This window comes from Papio anubis, chromosome 3, assembly GCF_008728515.1.
Source record: "Papio anubis isolate 15944 chromosome 3, Panubis1.0, whole genome shotgun sequence".
In the NCBI taxonomy this organism is placed as follows: Eukaryota; Metazoa; Chordata; class Mammalia; order Primates; family Cercopithecidae; genus Papio; species Papio anubis.
The window spans coordinates 129,661,338-129,674,427 of NC_044978.1; the positions used below are offsets into that span (position 1 = coordinate 129,661,338).

A 13,090-nucleotide genomic window follows, 5' to 3' on the forward strand; every position below is an offset into this window, starting at 1 on the left:
TTTCTAAAATGACTTTCTTTTTTTCCTGAAATACTGTTTTAAAAGTAGCTTTAAATTGTATCCTCCATGTAAGTGTAACAAAACAGTCAGAGTAATTTATTCACAGCTACTTGTTTCAATAATGCAGATGTTCAGGGCTACAGTAGTCAAATAGTGAGACTCAGGGAAGGAAGAGGACTTGGCTGAATTAATTTAAAAGAAAATCTGGCTGGGTGCAGTGGATCACACCTGTAATCCCAGCACTTTGGGAGGCTGAGGTGGGTGAATCACAAGGTCAGGAGATCGAGACCATCCTGGACAACATGGTGAAACCCCATCTGTACTAAAAATACAGAAATTAGCTGGGCATAGTGGCACATGCCTGTAATCCCAGCTACTCGGGAGGCTGAGGCAGGAGAATCCCTTGACCCAGGGAGCTGGAGGTTGCAGTGAGCTGAGATAGTGCCACAGCACTCTAGCCTGGTGACAGAGCGAGACTGTCTCAAAAAAAAAAAAAAATCTGTAGATGGAGATTCTTTAGAGAACTGCTGGTAGACATAACCTTTTGTTATTTTTAGAGTTTCAATTTGTAGCCCATTTGGTATTTCGAGAGTTTCAGTTCATCTTCACTTATACCACTTTTGTTAAAACTTCAGAAACAGAAATAGCTATAGGCAAATGCTATGAAGCATGTGTCTTCCTTTTCTTGTTTCTTACTAAGATATCTAAATTCAGACATTTGACCAGAAACATTGCAAAGATGATTGATATGTGTTACAAACCTAGAAAAGTCATTAGAAATATACTCAGATTTTGCTATAAGCATGTTTTGTTATAAAAGTGATGTGGGTGATTTTCCTTCTGCAATTGAATGAAGTGAGTGGTTACTGTCAGAATACAAAATACAGATTGTGAATGGTTAATAATCAGCCAAGAAAAAAAAAAAAAGTAGCGCAGTTAACTGAAATTACATAATTGGAGAATGAATCTTAGAAACCATGGAAGGAGCAGGGCAACCCAATTTCCAGCATTCTTTTGGTTTATCTTTTTCTCTGGGTTGTGAAAACAAAATACTTCATAGACTCAATTCTATTATAGCTTGTTTACTGTCAAGTCATCATATGGTCCTCAATTATTTTGTTACTCCAGGCTTGTAAATTTTCAAAAACTATAAGGTATGTGAAAGTTTGATTTAAGTTACCCAATGTATAGGTTCTGCCTAACTTTTTTGTTTATCCTCTGTTCTTCCCTAATGTTCATAAGTTGTTTTACTGGGCAGTTAGCTAAATGAATATTTGTGTTTTTCTGTATCCAATGTCATAAAGAATTAAAGGTTTCATGAAAGCCAAATAAAAATCTACTGGATAGAAGAGTTTCTTAAATTACCCACTGATTTGTCTGATTCTCTTGAGGTTTACAATTGTTTAATTGCTGTTTTTTTCTCATTGATGTCAAGAAACAAGGAAAAGGAAATACACTTAAATTGAGGGTAAAGAGTCTGGTGACAGCTAAAAATTATTTATGGAAAGGGTAAATAAACAAATACGATGTTTTGCTTAAGTGGTCGAGTAATATAAACCCTAAAAGTCTTGTAAATATAGAAAAGTTAGATATCTCAAGGCTTATTTAAATGCTATTTGAGATTATCTGTTGTTATCCCCTTCAGTTTAGTGGCACTTTTTGATAGCCTGAAAAACAAGAAACAGAAGAAGTCAGAGTATAATGAGTTCCTTATTAAACTACACTTGCCCTGACTTTTATTCAGTGTTTTAGTTGGTTTACTCTAATACTATGTTCATACACTTTCAGCAGACTTATAATTCGTAATTTTCTTTGTTGTCAGGTTAAGGACAATTAAAGCAAAACAGAAAATACTAAACAGCTTTATTTCATTCATTCATCTATCTATTCAACAACTAGAAATTGAGAATTTACCGTGTGCAGGCACTTAGCTAGTTGCAGGGGCTACTAGGAGAATAAAATAAATTCTATCCACAAGGATCTGTTGGTAAAAATGAAAGAGAGCGAAGGGTGCTGATACACAATTAGAGTACATTTTCAAAGTGTTATATAAATACTGACAAGTATAGGTTACTATAGTAGCACAGAGAAGAGGCTAGTGGCATCTTAGTAGAAGAAGTAACCTTTACTCTGGGATCAAAAGATAAGAGGGAGTTAGGCAGAGAGGGAGAGAAGATGCGACTGTGTTTGAAAAGAGCCTGGGGTTTTTAACATCTTACTCTGAGTTTGAGAGGGGAAGCTTAGGAGATAAAGGAGTATGGAGGGGGTTCTTCATGATGGGCCTCGTGATCCAATCCATGTTAAAGAGTTGGAACTTGACCCAGACAACAATGAGGGATCATGGAGGAGTTTTAAGCTGTAAACTAAAATGTTGGATATGTACTTTAGAGGGATTGCTCTGGCTCTAGCTTTGGAGAAAAGAAAGGAGATGAAAGATAAGACTAAGGAAGGTCAGTTACAAACCTGGTGAAGTAACAAAGACAGGGGAGTCTGAACTAAGACAAATGTTGAAAGTGGGTAGATTTAGGTGCTAGGTTCAGTGATAGAATTTCTAATATTCTCATTTTGTGCCTTTGTGTGTGTGTGTATGACCCTCTGAGTTGCTATCTCATCACTAAGTGACAGAAATTGCTCTAGTATCTTTGGGGTCGCAGCTTTTAGCATAGTGACCACACTATTCATTGTTGGGTAGACAAAACTCAGAATGCTGAGCTCTCAGAATTCACCTTTTATACTGGTGTCCATGCAGAAATTGCCTCAAAATTCAATCTTCACTCCTGAGGCAAGTTGTCTAGAGAAACAACATGATGTTATGTAATTGAGGAAGTTTGATACTTATTTGACTTTGCGCTACCCTACAAACCTGATTTAGGTTTCAGGGTCATACTTTCAACACACTGTGGCAACATACCTGGGCAAAAACTCATAACACACATTATTTGATGAATGGAGGATAGCAGCAGCTCAATAGGCCCATTCTCATATTTCTGGTGCAGTCACAATTTACAATAGTCTAGACATCACATAAGGAAGAGGAAGTCTGGAAGCAAAGTACAGAGATAGTGTTTGATGGCAGGAAGTGCTGTTAAAAAGAAGAAATGGCCCATAAAGAGGTACATATGTTTGTATGTATGTAGGTGTGCACACACATATGTAGACACACAAATATGCTTACATGTATGTTAAAAATCTGAATTAAAAGGTAAAAGAGTAGACTGCCTTGACCCTGTACTTTCAAATATATATGCTATATATATTTATATATGATATATATATTTATATTTATATATGATATATATATTTATATATATAGCTATATCACAAACTTCTATGTGAAGCATCAGAAGTTTCAATCTAATCTTATAGTGTAATGAACTCTTCTATATATGATAATGATAGGAAAATAATTTAGTGAATAATTTAGTGAATCTTCTAAAAAGAAAAGTACAATAAAAGATATAGGTATTTGCAGCAGTTCAGAAAAAATAAACCCAGCATATTGGTGACTAAATTATCCACTTGGGTAGGAACATGTGTCAACACCTCTATTGGGGTTTTAGTGCAGGTCCCCAGAGCACTGATCCTCAGAAGGAGACTAGAAAAGTGGGAGGAGGAGAGAAGGGGTGTGAACTATAGAAAGGAATTTTTGTTCAGTTGGGATGGGGTGGCTGCAAACCTTATTTTACCCCAGGAATATTTTTTCCTACTTCAATAATATTTAACTCAGCCATTTTCCTGTCCAATAAACTGCCAAGCTTGTTTGGCTGCATAAATAAGCTGAACATGGACCACGGTGCCTGATGGTGCCAACAAAGACAGAAAAGGAGATTAGGATGTGAGAAAAATTCTCTTAGGTTGCCTACTTCATATCCTCTCAACCTTCAGGGTAGGATAGAGTGATACTGTTTGCCATTTATTTGACATAAGTTAGAATTACAGCTTGCCCATAGTGTTTGGAGCTGTGAAATCTTAATAAGTGCTATGTTAGCCAATTCAAATAAAGCCACTCTTGAATCACCAATACTGAAAACAGAGAAGAAAGGTCTAGGGCATTTCAATTAATACGTTCTCAATCTCCTACATAATTTATATTCTGAATCCAATCAACTGAACAGTTGAGAACTTGAGCTCACTTTTTTCTGTCCTCTATCTTCTCTTTGTGTCCCTTTTCTTGGAGAATGGTGTCACCACACCAGAAAGGAGGGAGGGGGTATAGTTTTAGTTCATTAATTATTTGTGACTGAATTACTATTATTTATCTCAAACTCTCTTGCCTTGCCTCTTGCCATCCTTTAACTTTAGGACTACATTCGTTCTTGTTGGAAAGTTTGCATTGCCTTTAAGCCATTCCCTGTGCTTAGATCATTTGCAAAATTTTCTTCACATTATCCACAAAAGGATCAACTAATAGTCAAGCTGATCATGGGTTTCCCATGTTTAGAATACTTTAGTGGTCCCTATGAGCCTCAGGCAGTTCTTAAACAGGGACATGCACCATGAATGTTTAAGAAAATGTATATAAAAGTCTCTACCCAAGACCTACCACATTGGAGTGTCTTGGATCGGGGTCTGAGTGTGTGTTTGAAAAAAAGGATTCGTAGGTCATTCTAATGGTCACACTCAATTGAACACAACTGACCTACAAGCTAAAATCTAAATTACTTTGTAGGACATATAGAACCCTATGTTATTGGGCCCCTTTCTTGAATATTCTTAGATGACACCTTATATTTTTGCTTCATCAATACTGAACTCTGTTTAGTTTGCAAAACATGATTTTTTTAATGCTTCGGTGCCTTTGCACTTTCCTTCCCTCGATTCATCCACCTGCAGAAAGCCTAACTATCTTTCTAGCTTTGCTTTCTCTAAGCCTTTCTGCACTTCTTAGCAAGCATTATATGATATTTTTTTCCCTGTGTTTCCTCTATATTTTAACCATAGGTTCATTATAATAATTATCATATATTTGTTGGCATCTTTCCTCCTAAGAAATAAAATGGATATTTAGATTTTTATGTTCCAGTTACTTGGCTCAAAGTATGTAGTGAAATAAATATTTGTCAAATGAAAATGCAAGTAAAGTAAAAGATGTGTGGATGAACAGAAGTGATTCAACAAAGCTTGTGGATGAGGAAGACAGGAGGTATATATAAAGAGATGTTTTAGCTGTAGACTTTTGTGTTGGAGCTATGAGCACAGGCCTTCCATTTCTGTTAAGAATATGCTTCTTTTTCTTCTGGAATCTCCAAAAATACTTTTTATGTGCCCAGTATATTTATGTGATTGAGAGCAGAGCTTTCTGTAGAACTTTCCTTACACTGACTTCTGAAGCTAGGAAATTATAGTTGAAGGGTAGAATTGCCTATAAAAATGGATACCTCCTAATAATGCTTCTACTAAAAAGAAGAATGTGCTACAAATATACTATTGGACACATGCAGAACTATTCCTAAGAACAGGCACTGAGAAACCTCAAAGACCCAGGGTCTGAAGTAAGTAGGTGCTTTTCTTTCCGTTTGCGGAGCTGAGTTCACAACCTTCAATACATTCCATCGTTTTGGGCCCCAAGGTTTTGAGTGAAATGTTAACCCAAGAATAAAAGAATGAGTTTAATGTGAACACAACACAGTTTTTTCTTCCTAAGGAGAAAACAGGCTCAGAGAACTTTTTGCTTACCAGGAATCATTCTGTTGAGTTTTATGTGTGTAAATGAATCAGAAACCATATGGATTAAATTTATCTTAAAAATACTTAGCCTTGTACATAAAGAAAAAAGAACATGAAGAGAAAATCTGAGTTGAGTTGGAATGAACTAGGGAGAGGCGATGTTTAATTAAGCCATGTTGTGGCCAGATGAGGCCCTTTCAATTCCTGCCTATAAACCACTCTTGTTTATGAATTAATTTTAATTTCTGCTTCCTTTTAGTCGAGATTTCCTTTCAGAGTGAGCAAGTGGTTTCTCAACTCTCAGACTTCCTAACTTTGTTTCAGTTAAGGCATAGCATACACACGGATGTTACAATGAAGACACCAATAAGAATGATTATATTTCAGTATCCTGTTCTTAACATCCCTCCCATCCCACCGTTGGTTGGAGTTGCACAGGCTGATCTTGGCAGTTCAGTTAAGGCAGAATCTTCCCATTACCGGCGTGATTATTACTCTTTATCAGCAGGCAAAGCTTGGCTACTCATCTGTTTTAGCACAAACGAAAAAGAGAGGTATTCCTGGTTCCAGCTGGGCTCTGGTGGTACAGGAAGAAGCTGGTTGTGTGGATTTCTCCATGGTGGGGAAACATTTGATGCTAAGTATCAATCAGGATGAGGACTGGGGAAAAAACTTTATTTGAAAAAACTTGGAAAGGAGAAATGGGAAATGTTGAATTCTTGCATTCTCAAAGGCTAGCTGCCCTTCTTCTTATAATTAAATATCTCCCCTGCTGAGTGCTTATTTTCTTTATGTCTGTTAATTTGATGTTCTGCAACCATAGTGGTGTAATAGCACACTATCTTTAACAATACATTGAATATATGCAACTCTTTTTCTGCGGGTGCTGGATTTCTTGTAGTTATTCAACTTAGTTCTCTTTTCTGAACTTGGAAGAATGTGATAGATGGCTTTGATAGATCGAGCTGGAGAGAAGGCTTTTCCTTAATAAGGTAAGCATGAGCTTGCACAAAGAAAATGTTCAGTCTATAGCAGCTGTGCTACTCTCTTGCCCTTCCTTTTGTTCAACTGCACTTCCCTTTAGTGGCTCGGATTCAAAGATTCCCTGTTGCAGCTCTGCACTTGGGCTGTCCTTACTTGGGACAGCTCTTTATCTTCCTTTATAATTGTACAGAAAGCTTTCAAGGTGTCCCCACTCACCTACATGCAGGTTGCTTTTAAAAGGTGCACACAGTTTATTGTATAATACTTAAATTTTGATACTCTTCCATACTCACTTGACTGAATTTTATGATATCTTTCAACCACTCCATGGTTTGGAAAATATGAAATCTCTGTGAACTCTCTTTTCTTTCTCTGATTCTCAGTCAGTGTTTCTCTCTGTCCTTTCTTTTATGCCTTCTGTTCTATTCTGTGCATGCAGTTTTCAAGATGTGAGTGAAAGAGAAAGCGAGAAGAAAAGAGTCTCAAATTTAGACCTGGAGAGCTAGAAAAGAGCTTGGAGATCATTTTAATACAGAATCACTCAAGGGAAAGTCATCCTCTCAATGCTTAGATCTCCCCACTGGTGAAATACTGGGGAAATCTAAGCATTGAGAGGATGACTTTCCCTTGAGTTATTCTGAAAGTTGATGGCTAAATTCTGGCTAGTGTACTTAATCACTTAAAGTTAGTGTCTTTTTTCTTATAACTGCCATATTTTTAGAACCCCAAAATCTGGTTCCTTTGTCTGGCAAAGCACTTTTTCTGAAACCTGTGAATTTCCCTACAAAGGTTTATAAAATCCCATTTTCTTGCATAGCTTGTATTTAATGGAAATAATAACATTACAAGAAACCTGCACTGGTAGAAAATCTGGAATAATGTGCCATCAATAATGCACAGATTCTCATGATGTCTTACGCTAGCCTGGGCTCTCAACTTGCCCAACAAGATAGTGGCATCTGGGACTAAACCCCAGGGTACCGGTTCAGGCAGTGGTTCCCAATTTTTAGCATTCATCAGAACCACCTGGAGGGCTGATTCAGTAGATCTGGGGTGGACCCAACAATTTTCCTTTCCAACAGTTTTCCTGGATGCTGTTGATGCTGCAGGATCAGTGATCACACTTTAAGAACCACTGCCACAGCAGAAATAATGGTGTTTATTTCTCTCCTGCCAGCCTAGTTAAAAAGGAAAAAAGTAGGCAAATTCAAGCAGTGTTGCTGAACAGTCCTCTTACTCTCAAACTCAGACTGTTTATCTTCCCTGTCAAAGATGCACTCATCTTTTAGGGAGATTATATGAATTGTCTTAATTTATTATCTACCCCAAAATAATACAAAATCTTTTTGATATATGGTGGAAACATCAATCTTTAAATCAATAAATCACCCTTTATACTTTCATAAATGCATGTATAACTTATCTAAGTCAATTTGCCTTTGCAGTTGCCACAGCATGCTTACCATCACATAGTTAGTAAGCAGAGAGATAGCAAGGATTAGAACTCAGTCATTTTGACTCCAAGTCCTATGTCCTTTGGATATAAGATTAATTGTGAAAATCAGTGAGTTAATGGCACCTTTCATTGTCATGTAAGGATGTGCCAATCTGTGTAATGTTGTTATGCAGGATATACCAGGATTAACCTTGTAAACCTTGAACTAATTATTCATATTTCATGACTCCTATAACATCTTGAATTGACCTGATGGATTTGCCTGAGGTAAGCTTTTTGTTACTATTTGTCTGAGAGTTCCTTATGGATTATGGGGACAAAAACAAAGCCCAAAATAGCCACAAACAAATGTACGTCTAGCCAATTAGAGTTGCACAGATCTCGTCACAAGCATGGAACAGCTGTAACAATTTGTAATCAGAGGGTTCCACTGAAAACTTGTCATGGAGCTTATTCTTGAGCAGTATTTGGAAGAAAGATAACTGATCTGGTTTACAATATAGGAGGAGAGGACACCTCTGGTGAGGAAAACACAAGCAAGTAAAGATTGGTAAACATTGTCCTTTGGCAGGAGTGAAAACCTAAAGGCTGAATGTAGCAAAAAGGGGAGGCCAATTATGTAAATAAGAAGCCAGTTGAAAAAAACCAAGAGACATGTGTCCCTGAGATACTTAGCTAAGACAATACTGAACATAATCAGGGTTTCCCTCATGGAAGTCAGGCAAGAGTCCAAATAAGAAATGCACGATGTATCATCTGCCCTTTTTAGAGCTCTCTGAATGTTTTCTATGGGAAAGTATGCTTCCAAGGAGATTCAACATGTATTCTGCAGCTGTGGGAAGTGGCATTAGCAGGACAGAATAAAAAGAAATCTAGTAGAATGGCAGAATGGTTAATGTGCATAAGGCCCTGGATACTCCAGTGGCCAAAAGAACCTGGAAAGTTCTGTGAGACACTGGATTTTAGGGTAACAATTTATGGATAACCTTCTAGCAAAAGATTTCCTGTAACATTTAAAGTTGGTGAGACCTGCCTTCCCAAGATGGTGGACACTGCCAGTAGAAAGTCCCAGCTCCTGGAAAAGTGATTACATTGAGTCTATGGAGTCATTCCAACCATGTAAGGTCACCATGGTGACTGAAGTGTGTGCACTTTGCTTTGCTTGACATTATGTTGAGCTTCAGTTGGCTTGTGGCTCATCTCATTTGACAAAGCAAAGCTGCCTTATTGTTTGAACATTCCTCTGATGTTTACATGATCCTATCCACTCAAAGTCATCAAGCAGGATGATTCCAGCCAATGCTGTTCGTATGTAATTATGTTTGCTTTGAAATGCATATCTGACTCCTGCCCTGGACCTCAGCAACTGAAGTGACATCCTGTATACAGATACCCTATTTTATAGGGTCTCCCACTGTGAGGTAAAATTTCCCTGGAAGATACCAAAATTAAAATGGAGAAGAAATGAAAAGCATTTCCTAAGTTATACATAATTGATAATGATGATAAAATTGATGGTAAATTTTCATTGCATAATTTGATTGATATGGCATTTATCATAGCAGCCTTGAACAGAATGCTCTTGTGAACAAGATAATTTATCTCACTGAGTCTGTTTCTGCACAAATATTTTAAAATGAAAGGCATAATAAATCTGTCCATAGAATACACACACTGGGCTGCCAAACCTGCCACCTGTTTAAGCTTTTAATGAACAGTCCTGCTTGCAACAAAAAGCCATATCATATTAATGCTGACATTTTTCTTTGCTGCTGCTGTGCATATTCCACGGACTCAGATCATTTTGCAAAATCCTCTAAATGGGGCAAACTCTGATTTTTTTCATTAGAATTTAACAACTGTTAAGCAAGCTCCCCCAGAAATTGTATTTACATCTGCAGCTCAGTTGGGGCTTGGGGTTTGGGTTTAGAGGTGGAGTTGATAGTGTTGGGTAAGTGGAGGGTCCAAACTCTAATAAAGTGGCAAAAGAATGCTGGACAAGGAGTTAAGGAACCTAAATGTTTGTCTTGTTTCTCCTATTGTTACCATTGGTCTTTTTGCCTCCCAAGAACCTGTTGTAGTTATTCACAGTGCACATTTTAGGTCTGGAGTTGGGAAGAGCAAGGAAAAGAGTTATGAAAAGATCAGTGTAGTGCCTGAGGGGGCCAAGCAGTACCCATTCATCTTTTGAAAGACTTGCAGAGGAAAAGAGAGCAATGTTAGCTCATTCCCTAAATATACCACACTTTAATTCTGTCAAAAGAAGTAGTTGTTTTGAAGTACAATAGCATGGTAAGGAAAGGATTCCCGTATTTCCTCTTCCAGCGTCATGAACAGAAACAGGTGACAGCAGGACTTGAGAAGTTGCAGCACATGAAACAAGCAAGCAGAGCCACTGCCTTCCTGAGGCTACCAGAAGGGAGATTCCAGTCACACAGGGTGGAAGAACCCAACGGGGGCAGAGCAGAGCACTCGCTTTGGTGGAAAATGATTTCGTACAGGCTTTTATACAAGAAGCATTACTCTTGAGCAACGTGGATATCCTCTGAATCAAGTAGCTTTGATTAAATAAAGGTCATTAGCAACAGACACACGTGCAAGCCATTGCTTTTCCTTTTGCTCTGCTCTTCTCTCTTTATCCTCCTCACAACATCTTAATGAGCTTTTAATTCTCCATTTATATGTTATGTATATGTACAGAAATTTATCTTGTGGTCCTGACCTTGGCAGGCAACCCACATTTTACGTGCACATTCATGGGTGGAAGGGATTCAAGTTTGGTAGCCAACCTAGTAAGGCATACAGCTGGTACCTCCCCGCTGTCCCTTAGAGTGACAGTCAGGGAACAATGGGCTTAATTAGCCTATTTCATATTCAGAATATATTTCCAGATAGCCTTTGGACCTGGCAGACCGTCAAGGATATACTCATTCCTGCTGCTACTGCTGCTGTTAATGATGACGTGAGTTTTTAACCATGAACAGTTATGAGTCCTCTGATAACATTTCAGTGGTAAAATTCCTTTGATCTTTTCATTTATTTTAATAGTGATTCTGTAAAAGGAATAAAGTCCAGGTTTGCTGGCCAAAAACAAGTGATGTCATGTGTACACATAGTCTGTTTAGGTCAGAAATACACTTAACATCAAATGTCAGAAAAATGAACACCAGTCAACTATTTGTTGGTATTAGGTATTAACTTTCCATCTTGTAGGCTCTTGTTTCTCACTAATTTTAATGTGCTAATTAATTTACTAGTTTATCAATTTTTAAAGGGCTGTTTCAGCCTGAACAACATTGCAAGACCCTATCTCTATAGAAAATTAGCCAGACATGGGGCCGTGTGCCTGTAGTCCCAGTTACTGGGAAAACTGAGGCAAGAACATTGCTTGAGCCCAGGAGTTGGAGGTTGTAGTGAGCTGTGATTGCACTACTGCACTCCAGCCTGGGCTACAGAGTGAGGCTCTGTCAAAAAAAAAGAAAAAAAAAAAATTTTAAAGGGCTATTTCTGGCCTGCCACGATCACTCATGCCTGAATTCCAACACTTTGGGAAGCTGACGCAGGAGGATCACATTAGACCAGGAATTCAGGACCGCTCTGGGCACCATAGCAAGACCCCAATCTCTACAAAAAGTAAAAAAATTAGCATAGCATAGTGGTGACCTGCCTGTAGTCCCAGCTACTCAAGAGGCTGAGACAGGAGGATCGTTTGAGCCCAGGAGTTTGAGGCTACACTGAGTTATGATTGTGCCACTGCACTCCAGCCTAGGTGACAGATCAAGAATCTGTCCCTAAAACAAACAAACAAAAGGGCTATTTTCTTCTGAAAAACAGTATCAAAGTTCAACACAATCAAGAATTCTGGGTTCAATGCCCAAATTTGTTTTCATTTATAGTACTTTCAAAAAGAATTTAAAGAGATTACATAATGAAAGACACAAGCAAAACATTAAAACAAGAGCCAAATAATAAAGGCATTTGGAGAAGTACGATTAATACCAGGAAGCTTCTGATTGTTCAGACTGTAATTCTAGACTGTCAGGTTGAAAAAGTGAACTGTAAAGTCAGTATCAATGTATCAGACTACAAACAGTACAAAATAAAGTATAACTACATTTTTATATAGCTCATATTCATCTGAATTTCAAATTCCTAGTCTGACTGACAATAAAAACATGACTCAAACAATTCTTAGTCATTTTTAGATTTACAATCAGTTGAAACAGGATCTTTCCTTTCTTGTCTCCAAAATGGACATTTCATTATAGGAAGTACAAGGCTACAGCATCCAGAGAGGTATCCGATCCATGCTGGCAATGTAGGGGCCAAGGGAAAATTTCCCTTTATCCTCTGAAGCTTTGCTAAAAGAAATCCACTGCAAAAGGCAGATTAACATGAGAAAAGATACTCAAATTTATTGACAGGTGCAGGAGTCATACAAAATATAAGAACTCAAAGAAAGGCAAGATGGTTGATACTTCTATACCATCTTGAGGTTACAGAAAGAATAGGGGAGCTTAGAGCATGGCCAGACAAGTTATGGGAGAGGAAGAAGAGGAGAAACCTGGCTAGCAAAGGTGGTTTTGTGGTGTAGATGAAAGCTTGCAGGTAGCAGCCCTCAGAGAGAATAGATGGTGAATATTTCTCTCAGATCTTTAAAGGTTCAGACTCTCAGTTAATCTTTCCTAGACCTGAACAAGGGGGTCTTCAGAGAAATCTTGTTTGCATCTTTTGTTTACTTCACTTTATTTCTCTACAGATGCAAGTCTGCCCCACAAAAGACAGATTTGCAGGGCTACTTCTGTTTGGGCCCTCTGAACAGCCATCTCAAAATGTATCGAGGAAGTGTACTTTGGGGTGAAATATTTTGGTTTCCTTTGGCATCCACTGTGATGAACATCATTTCTTCAGAGAAGCCACCTCTGCATACTTGTATCTGTTAAGATGATGTCCCTAGTTTTACTGGTCTCTGGCCCTCAGTCC

The 13,090-nt window shown here is 38.0% G+C and overlaps 1 protein-coding gene and 1 long non-coding RNA gene across 6 annotated transcripts in view; both read left to right on the forward strand.

Annotated features, from left to right (window-relative positions):
* The window catches only part of ARHGAP24 (Rho GTPase activating protein 24), a 527,106-nt gene that overhangs the window by 184,197 nt on the left and 329,819 nt on the right, over positions 1–13,090 (forward strand). The window lies entirely within an intron of this gene.
* LOC110743386 lies at positions 407–10,696 on the forward strand. The gene is made up of 2 exons (XR_002522356.2): positions 407–8,374; positions 10,433–10,696. It is a non-coding gene; the product is annotated as an uncharacterized LOC110743386 (long non-coding RNA).